The sequence below is a fragment of the Aphelocoma coerulescens genome, chromosome 5, assembly GCF_041296385.1.
Source record: "Aphelocoma coerulescens isolate FSJ_1873_10779 chromosome 5, UR_Acoe_1.0, whole genome shotgun sequence".
Classification (NCBI taxonomy): domain Eukaryota; kingdom Metazoa; phylum Chordata; class Aves; order Passeriformes; family Corvidae; genus Aphelocoma; species Aphelocoma coerulescens.
This window is the reverse complement of record NC_091019.1, coordinates 9,654,322-9,670,103: the sequence shown is the minus strand read 5'-3', so window position 1 is coordinate 9,670,103 and position 15,782 is coordinate 9,654,322. Positions and strand designations below refer to the sequence as shown.

At 38.7% G+C, this 15,782-nt stretch overlaps 1 long non-coding RNA gene across 3 annotated transcripts; it reads left to right on the top strand.

The window, feature by feature from the left end:
- The first annotated feature begins 852 nt into the window (after positions 1–852).
- LOC138110715 (uncharacterized) lies at positions 853–7,760 on the top strand. Of its 3 annotated transcripts, XR_011151023.1 has the most exons (5): positions 853–923; positions 1,062–1,168; positions 6,241–6,390; positions 6,576–6,709; positions 6,955–7,760. It is a non-coding gene; the product is annotated as an uncharacterized lncRNA (long non-coding RNA). The 3 variants fall into 3 exon arrangements; XR_011151024.1 differs by lacking the exon at positions 853–923 and having other exon boundaries at positions 934–1,168; positions 7,060–7,760; XR_011151022.1 differs by lacking the exon at positions 853–923 and having other exon boundaries at positions 934–1,168.
- The last annotated feature ends 8,022 nt before the right edge of the window (positions 7,761–15,782 follow it).

Genomic DNA, 15,782 nt, shown 5'->3' with positions numbered 1-15,782 from the left:
AATCTAAAAAGCTATGAGAAGTTTTCAAAAGCTGTTATGACCAGTTATGAAAGGATAACTCTTCTTATTGTAAAAGCCCCAAAGACTTAAGAAGTGGTAAAACAGTGCTTCATGCAAGAACCACATGTAGCTAATTCTGAATGGGTATGGAATGGTGCTGCGTTATAAATAAAAGTGGTCAGCAAAGCTTTGTTAGTCATGCTTGTCTTAATCATTTGTAGTCAATAAAGTCATTGAAGTATAATTGCCACTCCCTGGCATCAGTTTTGCAAGTGCAGAACTGGAGGTTTGAGACTGCATGGGCAGCTGGATGCTGAGTGTTTCATCTCTGGTAAAAGCATAGAAAGTCTAAACAGACAGACTATTGAGATACCAGCTGCAAAAGAAGTTAGGCATTCCTTCAGAAGGATTATAACAGGAACAAGATCTATTGAATTTTTCAAGCTCTTCATTTAATTGTAAGTTGAATCAAGAGCGTTTGAGTTTCTGGGGGGGTTCTGAGTGTGTTTACTGGGTGAAATCAGAAAATTTTGTCAGTAGTCACAGATAAAGTTTTAATGTTAAAAAAGAAAAATAAAAAACCCCAAACCCCTAGGTACAACCCAACAATAAACACTTCTTTTTCTGAACTTTGACATATCTGTAAGCACATGCTATTTTTTTTTTATTTTCTGTGCACTGTAATTTAAAAGTCTAGTATACTTAATTTTAAACTTCAACCTCTTCCTTAATGTCAGCTTCAGATAAGAAAATGCCAATAGCTGAACTGTGTGCTTTCAACAGCAAAAAGATTAATCAGTTACTTAGGTCAGTCCAAATGCAAGAATAAGAGGCATCTATGAAGCCCATCATGTTCCTTTGGGTAAGGTCTCAGATGTGTGACACCTGCAACCAATTTACCTCCTGATCAGATTACAGAACGTGTGAGCACAAGCAACACCTTTTCCTTTTCCTTGCTTTTTTGAACTCAGAGTTCAGTCTTAAACAGATGTGATTTTCCCGTTCTTTTCCCTGATGGTGTATAAATGAGGAATTGCAGCAGTTCTGTTTTGCTTGTGCAGCTTTGTTTCTTGAAAAAGTTGGACTTCTTGATGTCTGGAGACTTGCATGGCATGTACATGCAGATATGAAGCTAAAAAAGTGGGAACTGAAGCAGTAAAATACCAGAGTAAGTAATCCTTTGCTCTGTTTGTTTAGCATAGCTGAAGTTTATGTTGCTCAGGTTGTAGAATATTGTAGAGTGCTAGTCCTTTCTGACTACCATGGCTAATGAATCTTCTTATAATGCATCTCTTTTATTTGCTACTTTTGATAACGTGATGTAAATCCTTGCTCTCATTATTTATACTTTATAGGTACATAGGAACTTATTGTGGCGTGCTACAGTCCCATATGTTTGGAGTTACCACTCAAGTTATATCTAAAAATAAACCCCCAGAAGTACTGTGGTAACTCATTCCTATGTCTACATATGACTGGTACTACTAATGGGAGAAGTCCTGACATCTTCAGTGTCTAGGGAGTTTTCTGACCCCATAATTCCCTTAAATTTGATCAAATGTTTGTTTTGTTTTACCCTTACTTACCTCTATTCTTTTGGAACATCTCACTTTCTTCTCAGTAGGTAGCCTACAAATTGTACTTCCAGAAATTGCCTATCAAAACTTCATAAACGTGTTTTTCCTCTGTTCTCTCATCCCACATCTTGTATAAAAAAACATCTCAATTTCCTGCCATATACTCTTCTGCATGGCCAGGTCAGGAGTATTTAATGACATTGCTCTCACACATTTTACTGTACTGACCTATTATTCCATCAGGAAGTTTTCCCATTAATTCCACAGAATCACAGAATTGGTCAGGTTGGAAGGCATCACAGTAGGTTTTGTCCAACCTCCCTGCTCAAGCAGGGTCATTCCAGAGCACATTGCACAGGATTGTGTCCAGATGGCTCTTGAATATCTCCAGTGAGGGAGACTCCACACCATCTCTGGACAATCTGTTGCAGTGTGTGGCCACCTGCACAGGAAAGAAGTTCTTCCTCATATTCTGGTGAAACTTGCTGTGCATCAGTTTCTGCCCATTGCTTCATGCCCTGTTGTTTGACATCACCGAGCAGAGCTTGTCTCCATCCTCTGACACCTCACTTCAAATACTGACACACATTGACAGGGTCCCCGTCCCAGACATCTCTCCTGGAGGCTGAACAGGCCCAGCTCCCTCAGTCCATCCTCATAAGAGATGCTCCAGTCCCTTTATCATCTCTGTTACCCTCTGCTGGACCCACTCCAGGAGCTCCTCATCTCTCTTTGTCCTGAGGAGCCCAGGGCTGGACACAGCACTCCAGATGTGCCTCACCAGGGCTGAGCAGAGGGGCAGGGTCACCAACCTTGACCTGCTGGCAATGCTCTCCTTAGTGCACCACAGGACACAATTGGCCTTCTTGCCCACAGGGCACACTCATGGACACTTTGTTGTCCACCAGGACCCCCAGGTCCTTTTCCACAGAGCTGCTTTCCTGCAGGTCAGTCCTCAGCCTGTACTGGTGCATGAGGTCCAGGTCCCTCTGGAGGGATGCACAGCACTCTGGGGTACTGGCCACTTCTCCCATCTTTGTGTCATCAGAAAACTTGCTGAGGGGGCATCTGCCCCTTTGCCCAAGTCATTGATGAGTAAGTTAAACAATACTGGGATCAGTATTGAACCTTGGAGGGCACCACCAGGGACAGGCCTCCAACTAGACCCTGTGCCACTGATCACAGCCCTCTGGGATCCACTGTTCAGCCATTTCTCAATCCACTGAAATGTCTGCTCATCCAGTCCACAGTCCCTGAGTTTGCCTATGAGGATGTTGTGAGAGAGTGTTGAAAGCTTTGCTGAAGTCCAGCTAGACAATATCCACTGCTCTCTCCTCATCCAATTCAACTCATTTAAAATGTGCTATTTAGTAGAGCACAGAGACTGTCCAAGACTAGGGTCTCCTGTGCTAGGCCCCATTCATGTGAAGAACAGGAATAAATGTCTTCTTTAAAGGGATTAATATGAAAAAAAAAACAAAATTCAGATATAGCTGCCACTAAAAGCTAGGTAAGAAAATAAGACTGTTGCAAATTAGGATAATGCCACAGCATCTTGGGATGGGCTGGGATAATGGGGGGAAAGTGTTCCAAAAGATAAATATGACAGAAAAAGGGATGAATTAAACTGAAGGGAAGGGAGACTGAGGAGAGCAAGCTGTTTCCTACACATTCAAAATGCAGCTGAAATTAATTTTAAAAAATATGTAAAGTTTTCAAAATGTCCAGGGTTCTTTATTTGTGATTACTCCTACTGCCTGATTTCTTTTTGTGCCTGATTTCCAAAATGATCCAAAATTTGAATATTAATAACAATGTCAGAAGGCACAGGGAGGCTCCTCTGCCTGTTTGAGTTCGGATTACTTCCCCCTTGTTTTTCCAGCACTGGCAAGTAGAAATATGTGGGGGAAATTTACTTACCTAACTTCTCTTGGGTGTCTTTGGAGAGAGCCATCAGGGTTGCTCAGAGGAAGCAGATTGGTACAGGCATGTCAGAGAAAGCAGTTCTGCTGCCTAAAATTCCTGGGAAGACGCAGCAGCAGAGGGATGTGAATTGTATCACACAATGTAAAAGGGGGACTGGATAGATCGGGATACAAACCTGCCACAAGCTTTGTCATTGCTGCATCTTCATCTGTGATCTGCAATTTTGTGTTTTCCAAAATAATGAGAGACAGATTCCTGTGGTAGTTTTCTATTCATGAGTGTGGGAAAGGTATGCTTCATGAGGCTAATTTAAAACAAAAAATTAAGGATTAAAAAGATTTGTTTATTGATACAACTTTCTGGTGTGTAGGAGGCAATGTTCTTAGAGAATAAAGTTAGGTATTTGTGCATCTCTGTATCATACCATACATGTAGTCTGATACCCAGGTTTCAGTCTTGTTTCCTTACCACATTTGTTTAGGCTGAAGCACTTCAAGATGCTGAAGTCGAAGAAAACTGTTTCTTCCTTTGTGTCAAGCTGTATTTTATGTTCCTTCTTAGTTGTTTTCCTGTATATATGCACTCTTACCATTAATGATATTCAAGCAAGTGCATTCTACGTCATGTCTAAAATAAATTTTGTCTTCTATCTCTCTGTTAAACTGTCTGATAAAATTCCTAAATTCCTAGTGTGGTATAACTTGCTGGAAGAAAACATAGAGATTACTGGGTGTCCCATGACTTTGACAGAGGTTAGAGAACCGTTTAACTGCAAGCTGCTGTTAAAAATTCAATGTCGTACATTGCAACCAAACTGTAATTAGACTGTAACAGTTCCTAGATTAGTTTGGTCTCCTTTCAGTCCCTAGTGGGCAAAATCCTTGGCTATTGCTACAGCTGGTGTCAAAGGGTAGCCTGGGGCTCTCTGGCATCCACTGGGATTTCTTTTGTATAGACTTCCTGCCCTGCCCCCACCGCCAACTAGCCTAGCAAGCCAACAGGATGTTTCTGGAACTAAGGAGTAGCTAGGACATTGCCATTTCTCCTGTTATCCAGTGCATGGGTGTGTCTGGAAAAGACTATTAATTGGCTGTTCTTTTGCACAAGGCATTCTCAGCTGCAGAAATATCCCTTTATAGGCCTTTGCTTGCTTATGTAGTTCAGAGAAGCCTGGGGGCTTCTTTGGCCTAGTTCCCTGTAAAGATTAATGGGAGTACTGCTCTCAGGCTCAAAGAGTGCCTTTGTTTGTAGTTTCCACTAGCACAGTGGAGAGATCTGGCTTTGGTGGGCTTGACATGAAGAAAGTGATAGCTCCGACCGTCTTGCCCCAGTGGTGACACCTTTCAGATAGAAGTGCTCAGTGCTGGAGTTGATGGCACAAGTTTCACTATAGCATCCACTAGAAGAGCAGGATGTCTACAGCCCTGAAGTTCTTCTTTATCCCCATGTCAATTCAGAATTTGGGCGGTTTTCTGTAAGACAAAAGCACCCTATGTTTAGTTAAGACACAGGTCAACAAAGAGCAACCAGTAGGTCAAGTAATGAGCCCATTTATGAATTAATAAAGAACTCTCAAACATTTGATATAAATTAAAAGTATCTTTATCCAATGCTGTTAATAATGAGAAAGCCTGACTTTTCCTAACTGGTTGTGCTGGCTCTGGGCATACTAATTGGTTTATGTGTCCAGGGTGTGATGACAGTTTTAGCATTCTTTATGGAAACAGTATTTCCATGCAGAAATAATGATGCAGAACTGTAAAATAGTAGAAGGTAAACCTTCTCTTGATTTTTCTTGATGAAACTGTGGCATGGACACAGAGTATGTAGCATTTTCTTATAAAAAGCTCATTATGTTGTGAGTGAAATAAGTTTTCTAAAGGATCATGATAATGTTAACATCTAATACATATTTGTTGTTTCTTTAGTATTTTTAAATTTTTAACAGCATCTTAAATGCAACTTGTGCAGTGGCCTTCCAAAAATGGGCATCCCTTGTAAATAATACCTGACTATTGTTGTCATTCTCTTAGATTGCCCTAAGAATACAAGTTGGTAATGGTACTAGAGTTTAAAAAGTCAACATTTCTTTAAATATTTTTTGCAAATAATAATCTTTATGTCTTGAAGGGCAGAGAAATCTAAGATGCAAATGTTTGAGACAGGAACTTGGTGGGTAATGGAAGAGTATGTTTTTCTGGGCTAGCAATTCCAGAAATTACAGATAAACAGTAGTTGGTCTTGCTCAGGCCAAGTATGAAGCTTTAATTCTACTCCACAGACATTCACGGAATTGCAATGTTGTAAGATTTTGTTTCTCTTTGGTATGAAACAGGAATACAAGCCAACTCTAGGGTACCAGTCTCCTAAACAGCCAACATAGTTTTATTGCCAAACAGAATTATGTTGTCATTAATATTTAGATATTCTGTTTATTATGAAGGGTGTGATGGTCCTGACTGCATTATACCCTTGGCTACCTTTTTCTCTTTACTTTGACACTTTTCAATATAGCTTGTTACAGAACAGTCAAATGTGACCAAAAAAGTAGAGTTTAGAGATTGGCATTGATTCTTAGTGTTAAACTATTCTCCTGGTGGGTGGAAAATCAATTATATTAAACATGAAGTATTTCAATGTTGTCAGTTTGGTCTAAGAGCATAAACCTTTCTTATTCTGCCATATTGAGGTTAAATCTTGCAAAACAAAACAATCCATGTTATTCTGTGTCACTCAGGTACCTGACCATCACAACAGGATTGTTCTATTTAAAATGTGGTGCCTCATAGCTACAGTATGACTTTTTTTCACATCACTACGTCCTTGGAGCAATGCTGTATGAAGCAACAAGATGCAATGGATTTTTCTCATGAAACAGATTTGTCACGTGAGTTCATGGCCATGCTGAAAGGCTGGCCCACGTTCATTCTCTTAGCAGCATAAATCTGGTATAATTTGAAAGTCAAGAGTGTCACGGCAGTTTATGCTGCTGATTGTGTAGTCTCCAAACACGAATTTAATTGGACTAAAACAGTTGCAATCAGAAACAACATATTGCTCTCGGCTCCTCAGGTTGATAAAGGGCAGGTTGGGACTGACCTGTGAAGGTGCGCCTTGGTCAACAGCCTTAATAACAGCATCCTGTGGACAAAAAAAGGAGAGCTATCTCTCTGGCACTGCAGTGGAGCTGGTGTCTGGCAGTTTGTGTATGTATAATAAAATATCCTCATCTCTCCATATAGCAGCTGCACTGCATGAGAAGTAGTTCACTGAATTTACTTTTAACAGTGTTTTGGTTTCACTGTGAAATGCACCCACACACAGTTTTACGGGAATGTCTGTCTTCCAGTTAGGCAGAGTAGTAACTAAAGAATTCCCTTCTCCCATTACCCCTGCCCAGTGGGGGAGGACAGTTTATATACAGCAGGATCTTTTTTATGTCGATCTGTAGGTGGAAGTGCCCTGCAGCCAGACGCTGGTTCTATGAGGAAACTTAAGCAATAAAAATATTTTATGCTTTTACCTACCCCATCATTCAAGAAAGATATTTCTGCAGGTGTGAAGTGGCTTCTCCAGCAAAGCTTCCTTCAGAGGCAGAGTAACAGGAGAGATGTTTGGCACTGTGAAAGAAGAGGTCAGATGGCTTACGATGTCTTTTCAGATCTGTTATGTTTTCTGTGCTACTTTGTGCCAATACATGACATTCCCATTGATTCAAGAAAAGAGGATAATTGCACATTATAAACATTGCAGTTGTGGCAATGAGAATTTACTTGGGTTGTAGGACCTACAAATTTGGGGCTCCCACTTAGAAAATGAAGACAAAAGCATGGAATATAAACAGCCAAAAATTTTCTTACTTGAAGGAATGCTCTGGAGATGTTCAGTTTCTTATCTGAGGTGTTAATCAAGTATTAAACAGTTATTTCTTATAGTCAATCAGAATGAAATCTAATCCAATGCCGAAACGAGTCCCTGTACTTAGGAACAGGACTACACAGAGGTAATTTGGGTGGTTCATGGACTTGCTAGTGAGCCTGGGTTTATGGATCATGTCAGTTGGATCTACCCCTGTCAAAAGAGAGAAATGGTAAGACATAAACTCTGTCTACCTTTGAATTAAAGCATACAGAAATTTGTCTCTGAAGCAAGGTAATTTCCAGGATGGCTTAAGCCTGATTGTCGCAAATCCACACCCTACACTTACTATCTAAATTTTTCTGTTGTTGCATTTGTAAAGAAGGTAAAAAATGGCAAATAAAGAATAATTTTTTCATGCAGCTGTGTGCATAGTGTACAGTCATAACTACTCCTCAGTTTTCCTCACTGACTGCAGAATAGCAAAAAACCCCTCTGTGTAAATGAGTCAGTCCTGGAGAACTTGTGTAGTTATTGACCTCTCACACCTTGTTTGTTCCATTTTAATCAGCTCTAGCAGGAACAATGTTTCATCATAGACATACAGGAACCATTCTTAAAGCGCCAAAGCTCAAATGTTTATTTCTAGCACGGCTTATAAGTGGCAAGTTTTTCAAAAGTTTTTGGGGTACCTAGTGTTTGTTGAGTAGCTGCAGACTATGATGCTTCATGTCTTCAAATAACACTCCTCTGAACTGCTACTTGTAGAAGGCTACAGTCAACTGAGAGAGGAGAAAAAGAGGAAAAATCAGATGTCTTCTATGACTTAACTTTTGGCCAGGAATGGTGTCCTATACTGATTGCAGGCAATGAATATCAATGAGCCATGGCAGTCAGCTTGCCTTGCACTGCACAGACTATCCATTAGCCAGATATTAGTGCAGTAATGCCTGAACTGCCCAGGCTCTGTCATAGGCACTGCAAACCAAGACTGCCTGTCTTACCCAGGAAACTTCTTTGCAGAAGGAGCATGGTGTTTCTACTTATTTTTAAGAAGGTTGAGATGTCAGTTTGATATTTTTAACTCTCTTTTTTGTTGTTTCTTTCTCCCCATCAGAACGTAGTAAAAAATTTCCTAAAATATTCAAAATGGTACTTTCTCTGCATTTCCTTCCCTTAGTCTTTCCTCCACCTCAGCTACTTCTTTCATTACAGGAGTATTTGAGGGGAAATGTTCTCTTCAGCTCTGTTGGGTTTTCCACCAATCTGCTTAGGACATGTCTAGAACGAAGAGAAGCCCCTTGACTGTTTCTTCCTAAAAGTGCTATCTGGGATGTTCTATGTCTGCTGCTGCTGGAGTGGTTGTAGGTTCACACTCACTGCAGTGGTTTTGGTAGGTGTGTGCTGGTCCCTATGGCTCATAACCTGGCCCCAAAGGCATTAGTAGGAAGTAAATGTCTGAACTCTTCCACACACCGTGTGGCTTGAGCATCCATTTACAGCTGTGCCATGCCTGGGAGATGCTGCTAACCATACTGATGAGATCTGGTGATTCACCAGTTGACTAAATGCTGTGTAGGTGGAGAAAGAGTGATGTGGGGGACAAAGCTCTAAGACAGTGGATTTCTTGGACAAAAACCAATTCATCAGAAATCAGACTGGCTTAGTGCTAGGACCTGGTATGATTGCTGTACACAGCTGATGTAACAGACATTCTTCAGCTACCTGTCTGGCATGGGGAAACAAATTGGGTTCACAGGGAATGGCTTGCCTGCACAGGAGAAGCAGAACATGTAGCTGTTTATGCTATCACACAGATGAAGTAAACACTCAGTACCTGACTACTGATCTATGACAAATTTGAAATGCCTTACTTTTGGACTGGGTCTTTAAATGGAAAAAATATCCTACCCTTCTTGTGGGAAACTTCATGTTATTTTAATTTCTCCTTTCTTTAAAATAATTCATCGTGCTGATTATACAGGCTTACTAAACTTCAGATGGCATGAGTCTTCTTTGGTGCTTATTCTCAAGCTTGTCAAATCAAAAGCAATGCTTTTAAAAGTTCTAAACAGTAACATTCCTCAATAAACCATTTCTAAATGACACAGTGAACATGAAAAATTGGAACACTAATGAAATCTTTTCTGCATGTTAAGGCATTTGAATAAAATTAACTTTATTTTTTTAACTGGGAATTACTTCTGCCTGCTTCCTTTTAGTTAAGGTTGACTTAAATAAAAAGTCAAGTTTGTGTTTTAGTTTTGAACAGAATTTATATAGTGAGATTTGCTTATCCTCATATGAAACTGAGTTATAAAACACAGAAACAGTGCATAAAGGTAGTGAGAAGAACCCAAAGCTTCTTTTGAGAGCAATTTATTATGATGCATATTGTTTTTACTTCACTGAGATAAAGTCAAACCAAAAAATCCTTAAAATGAACAGATAATTTTGCCTGTAATGATCCTTTTTATCAATTTTCCTCGTATTATCTCCAGTCCCCTAATCTAGACAGAGATTATGGCCTCACTACGTTAAGATACATTTTAAAAAGCTATTTACTTTTCCATATTTATTTTAATATAAATATTTCTTGGAAAGATGAAAAGAGTCCTTTGCATTACTTAGTGCTTTTAGGTTCTGACTGGGACATGAAAATGCAGAAATCAAGACTTGGGATTTAATTACAATACTCCTACTGAGCTCTGGGTCATAACTTGTACAGTGCTGTTATGACTTCTGTATTTACTCTCCACCTACAAAGTGTTGTCTTGGGGAAATGGACCACCTGCAGAATAAGTGCTGTTAAAGGGAGGTAGTAATGCTGGGTTTGCTTCCATTTTTTTAGGTGCTCACATAATTTGCTTGCATTTTTACTGATCTTTTTCCCTGACTAATGAGATGTATCACAATGTTATGCCTTCCACCAAAGTATTTGGTCCTTGTGGAACTTTCAAATCTCTATTAAACTATTGTTTTACCAATTTACAACCTTTTATGTGCCTTAAATCTATTAGAAAGCTCCCAGTTTTTTTCTTAGCCAAGCTTGGGGATTTCTGTCTGTATCAACCTTAATCCCAGCCTCCACCAGCATTAAGTCTTGTCCTAGACCTGTGGCCACTTCAGCACTGTGATATAAATCACTGAATTTCACAACATTATCTCTATTCCCACCTTAAACCATGCAACATAGTAACTTAAGAACTTCTGCGCACAGGGGACGTAATCCAATTCCCAAGTGATTCCCAGTCTTCATCCTAATCTATTGGCACTTCTAAAATTTATTTTCAGCTATATTTGAACTGAGCTCTCATTCTAAATATATTCTTAGTGCCCTGACTTAAACTGTGGGATTGAGTAGTAAGAATTGCTCTTGACAATGCATTTTGATTTCTGTTAATTTTAAGTTTACGGACTCCTAGGCCTAACCCTAAACATCTGCATCAGTTCTAGTGTTCAATCTGCTTTAAGATCCCTGTAGAATGAAGTAATTACTTCAGTTCAGGGGATCAAGATGCTTTATACTCTCAGTCTAGTTGAGCCTGAATCTGGTTTTAACCCCTCCGGATGCCAGACTTTACCATGAACTGTGTCCTATCTCTAGTATCTATCTAAGCTGCCCAGAGCCTCCTCCAAGCAACTCAGCTCTTCTCACAGGCTGGGCTCTCTTAAACAGCAAATCTTAGCCCTATTTCTTTTCTGTCTATATATTGTGTCTTAAATCACTTGTCTACTGCACATGGCCTTTGCAGTGATTCAAAAGGCCTTGCTATAAACACAGTCCTCCATCTGATCCTATTCCTGCTGTTACCTCTAGCTTTAACTTCTGATGGGACCAGCTCTTTCTCTCTAAGTCCTCTAAATTTAAATTGAGGGTGACAAGGTTAATCCAACTGGTGTTAGAAATTCAGGTATATTCTAGTTCACCTCACTGCAGACTTTCTAGGTCCTGGCACATCTTCAGTACATCTCCAAATGTCTGCTGCCTTGAACTCTTTTATTACACAAAGAAAACATGCATAATAGGAAAGTGCTGGATTTGAAATGAGCTCAAACTTTTGAATTCTAACTCTGGGAACAGAAAGGGCATTTCTGACAAACTACTTTGGGTCGGTAAATTTCCATAACTTATACAACTTTACTGATATTTTTCAGTTATCTCTTGGGTTGTTAATTTTTTCCATATTCTTTTGTTATCCTTGATCTCTTGAAACAGACAAATGATATCCATGAGTATCCATGAGTGGAGGTCTTAAAGATTGTTTCAAAAGACTTTTATCACTCAGAGATTTACTTTTCCTCTTTGTGTAAAAGGCTATAATTATGGATCATTTGAACCTTCAAAGGAAGATTTATATATCAGAAAAGTTATATGCAGTACTTTGGCATGGTAATAAATTATTTTGTAAAGAAACACACTAACCAGATTTTTTTTTCCTATTGGCAGCAGTTTTTCTGCTGAGAGGCATGACATTATGGGTCTCATAATGCTGAAGTTCTAAACCAGCTCTTCCTTGCTTTCTGAGGCAGCTGACAATTTTTTTTTATTACCCTATTGCCTTTGGGTTTTCTGAGCATGGGCTTTATGGAAGATGACAACTAAAAGGCAGTTTATATCTTGGAAATTCAGGAGACAACTTTTTGGTCAAGAGTGCATCTACCACTTCCTTTGACAAAAAGGATTCAGCTTATTTTCTTCATAACAGGTATTATGCTCTTCCAACTTAGAGCACAATCTTTGTTTAAAAATAAATTTAAAAACAAGTCCTTGGATTATTGGTTATGAGTTGAAATTATTTGACAGTAGGTCCTCTAGGCATTTCAATGAACAACCTCTTATGATCCTCAGGGACTGAGGAGAGGGGCTCTCTGAAGGGAGGGTGGTTGTAATTTTTGCTAAAACTCTAGATAGATGTACCCATTGGCCAGACATGAAAGCCTTTAGGTCCCTGAAAAAAACCTGCTGTTTTGTTCTGCCTGGTGCCCAGGCAGACTGCAGCCTCCAGGTGCTGATAAAATCCCCAAATATATCTGAGTACATTAAAGGAAAATATTTAGGGGTAGGTAGTTTCCTTCTACATGAAGAAAAAATATTTTGTGGATACAATTGCTAAGTGTCCACTAAGTTCCTGAGGATTTCAATGTTGAACATCACTTATATAAGGTTGGTTGATTTTTTTTATGTGTATGTTTGGGTTTTTGGTGTTTTTTCATGTTTTTTTTTCCCCTCCTCAAAACAAAGGAAACATTTTGTTAGACATGCACACCAATTATTTTAAAAATTCTTGTTAATATCAAATGTATGTGCTGTAGGTTAGGACTAAAAAAAGTATCACTTAAAGAGCAAACTTAGAGACTTCCTTTTCCTACATACTGTTAAAAGTTATTAGTATGGCCCTTCATCCTGTGAGAACAGAAGCTTAGGTGGTCCTTATACTACATGATCATTTTCTTGCCTTGTTCCCTTAAGGAACAAAAGGAATCTTGGTCAAGGAAGGATGGCTGCACTTTGAAATAGTAGGAGGAAGTTGAGGGGGAAGGTTAATGTACATACATACAGGAGATGTATGAAGAAATGCAATTTGAGAGGAAAGAACATCAGTAGCTGTGAACAAGATCATGGAATGACAGATACGTAGAGAGAAATAGAAGCTAAAGAGAAGTTGAGTAGATAGAGGTGAAGGAAGATGGGAAACGTAGGGAAGAAAGTAATGAAGACAAGTGAAGATTTCTAGGAAGTTTGAAATATTATAGCAGATGGAAAACACATGGAACCCCAGAAGAGGTTAGTTTAACAGAGGAGTGGAATTTGGTAAAATACAGTGTTTCAACTGTTCTTTTGCAGCTAAAAGTATCTCAGAAGTCCAAATGGGGAAGGACATCTGTGTTTGAAAAAGAAAGATTTTTGTTGTTTTTTTTTATTATTCTGCTTCCGTGGTGTTTCCCAGCAAAGAATTCAACTTTATTTTTTCTGAAGTATGTCTTTATCTGGATTATAAAGTGTTGAGGCTCTTTCAAGTCTAAAAAAGGGAATGCTTTAATGTCCAGTGTTCTAAAATATTATCTGAGCTAAACATTGTCCCCAAATACACAAATCTGTGTATACTTGTTTCTCTCTTGCCCGGCCTCATAATTCACTCTACTTCTTCTGTGTTTTTACCCCATAAAAAATCTGTAACAAAGTTGTAGTGTTGATGTGTCACAGCTGCTTGCTCTAACTCAGCTAGCCAATCTAGAAAACACCTTCTCCTCCCTTTTTATCTCTCTCCACCTCCCTTGGCAAGGAACTGTTACTAGTTGATTTTTTTTTTATTTGAACCCTATACATCCTCCCAGTTTGCCACTTTCTCTGTCAGCAAAAAAACAAGCAGCCTCTTTTATCTTGTTTGACTTTTATCTGTTCTCTGTTCTCTAAGCTATGACCTAGAAGAAAAAACAGTCATTACTTAAATTCACATTTAGGTGAAAGATCAGACAACACTTGTGCTAGAAGTCCATCTTTGATACAAGCTCACATGAGAGCATGAGAGTACAGCTTTCAGTGATGTTGCTGAGAGGATTGTCATTAGTGAAAGCAAATAGAACTTATAGGAACTTCTTTGCTGGAAGAGTGGTGGTTCCTTCATTTGTTATCAAGAATTTGAAAAATGAATGGGAAAATATTTAGTGATTCAAAGCCACCAGCTCGGGTACTTCTAGTATTCAACCACAAACTCTAATACAACCCTGACAACCTGAAGAGTATTTTGTGTGAGCACAACCACATAAAATGATGCTGGGTTGTTTTGTTTTTTTTCATGTAGTAAGGTACCTACATTAAAAGGACTTAATCCTGAGAAGTGCTGCAACAGTGGTAAGCTTCAGTTCTACCTCTCTGCAGTATCAGTCAGGCAGCTCCTCTGCTGGAATCCCAAAATATTAGAACTTGAAAGTTTCTGCTTCTGCTTGGGATTAAAACATTAAAATTCCTCTCTTGCTCTCATCCAAATTTTCTTGAGCTACCTCAACAAATTGTTCCCCAAGGTTTAATTAGTACTAAGAGAACAACTGCCTTTGCTGTGTAATGAAGCCACACAGAGCAGTTACAACTCTCCCATCCCCAAACAAAAACTCTTTGCTATCTCATGCAGTCATGCATATTTCCCTCCTCCTCTACAGTGCACCTGTACACATCTATCAAACACATAAGTCTAACCTTGTCTTCTATATGTAATATTAATCACTAAATGTAGTTGATTTATTTTAGTGTAGGACTTTTCTAAACCATCCTTCATTCTAGGGCTTTTACAACATCCGACTGGAAGGATTTTACATGTCTCCCATATCCTTTAATTTTAGCAAATAATTTTTTGTCATTAACCTGCTATTAAGAGTGGCTTAATCACTAGTCCTCATTTGCAGTATGCAATGAGCTAAGAGTGGAAATAGTGAATCAACATCAAAGCAGGAAATCAAGTTACTTGGAGAAAAGGTATTTCATTAAATAAAATGAGCAAAATATTTGGGGGGTTTTCTTGTGAACAAAAATAAGAAATGCTGCATTGTTTTGTCAACTCAAAGATGCACAGAATCGTCCAACAGAAGTTACGTTGCCTTTCATCAATTTTAATGCAGCTTGTAGCTGTAAAACTCTGCAGCATACAGATGAAGGAGTCTGGGCACATCAGTATGCTAAATCATAAGCAGTCTATTCCCATCCCACATCATTTGTTTAAACTTTAGGTGCCAGATAAACCTGCAGAAACTGAATGATGTGTAAAATTTGTTGCTCTTTGAAAACTTTGATGAAGTTTTTCCTTATATGTTTGCAATCAGTTAATAAATTTTATAGTAGCCGTGGTCGGAAAATATTGCTGAAAACAATGTTTGGTCAATTATTGGCGGCTTTGGACAGGTTCTACCTGTTAAGTATCTATCAAGAAAGAATGAACACACACACTAATGCATTTTTTCATGTTTTTAAACTTTAATGTTTTTAGAAACTTCATGAGAAATTACAATACTGTAGAATGCTGCTTCTTTTAATAGCAAATTAATTTTCTAATTCCTGGTTATGGAGTTAAAGGCTGGTGTTGTTGACTGCCTCAGATAAGAATTTCAACCCAAAAGACCGCTCTTAAACTTTACCTTCCCTAGGTAGGAATTCTCTGATACAAATAAATGACTACAGTTACTGCACCTCTGCAGATTTGCTGCAAAATTTGTATCAAGGGATGAGTCATCTGATGCAAATGCATATCTGGTAAAGAATCTACAAATCTGTATTTCTTATTCTTAATGTTACTGTTATCAATATATGGACCACTTGCTTGGGGTTTTAGGAAAAACCCTTCTAGAAAAACTAAGTTCAGACTATCTTTAATTCTTTCCTTCATTCTACTTGTACTGATTGTCTTGGATTTTACTAGTAACAAAAGA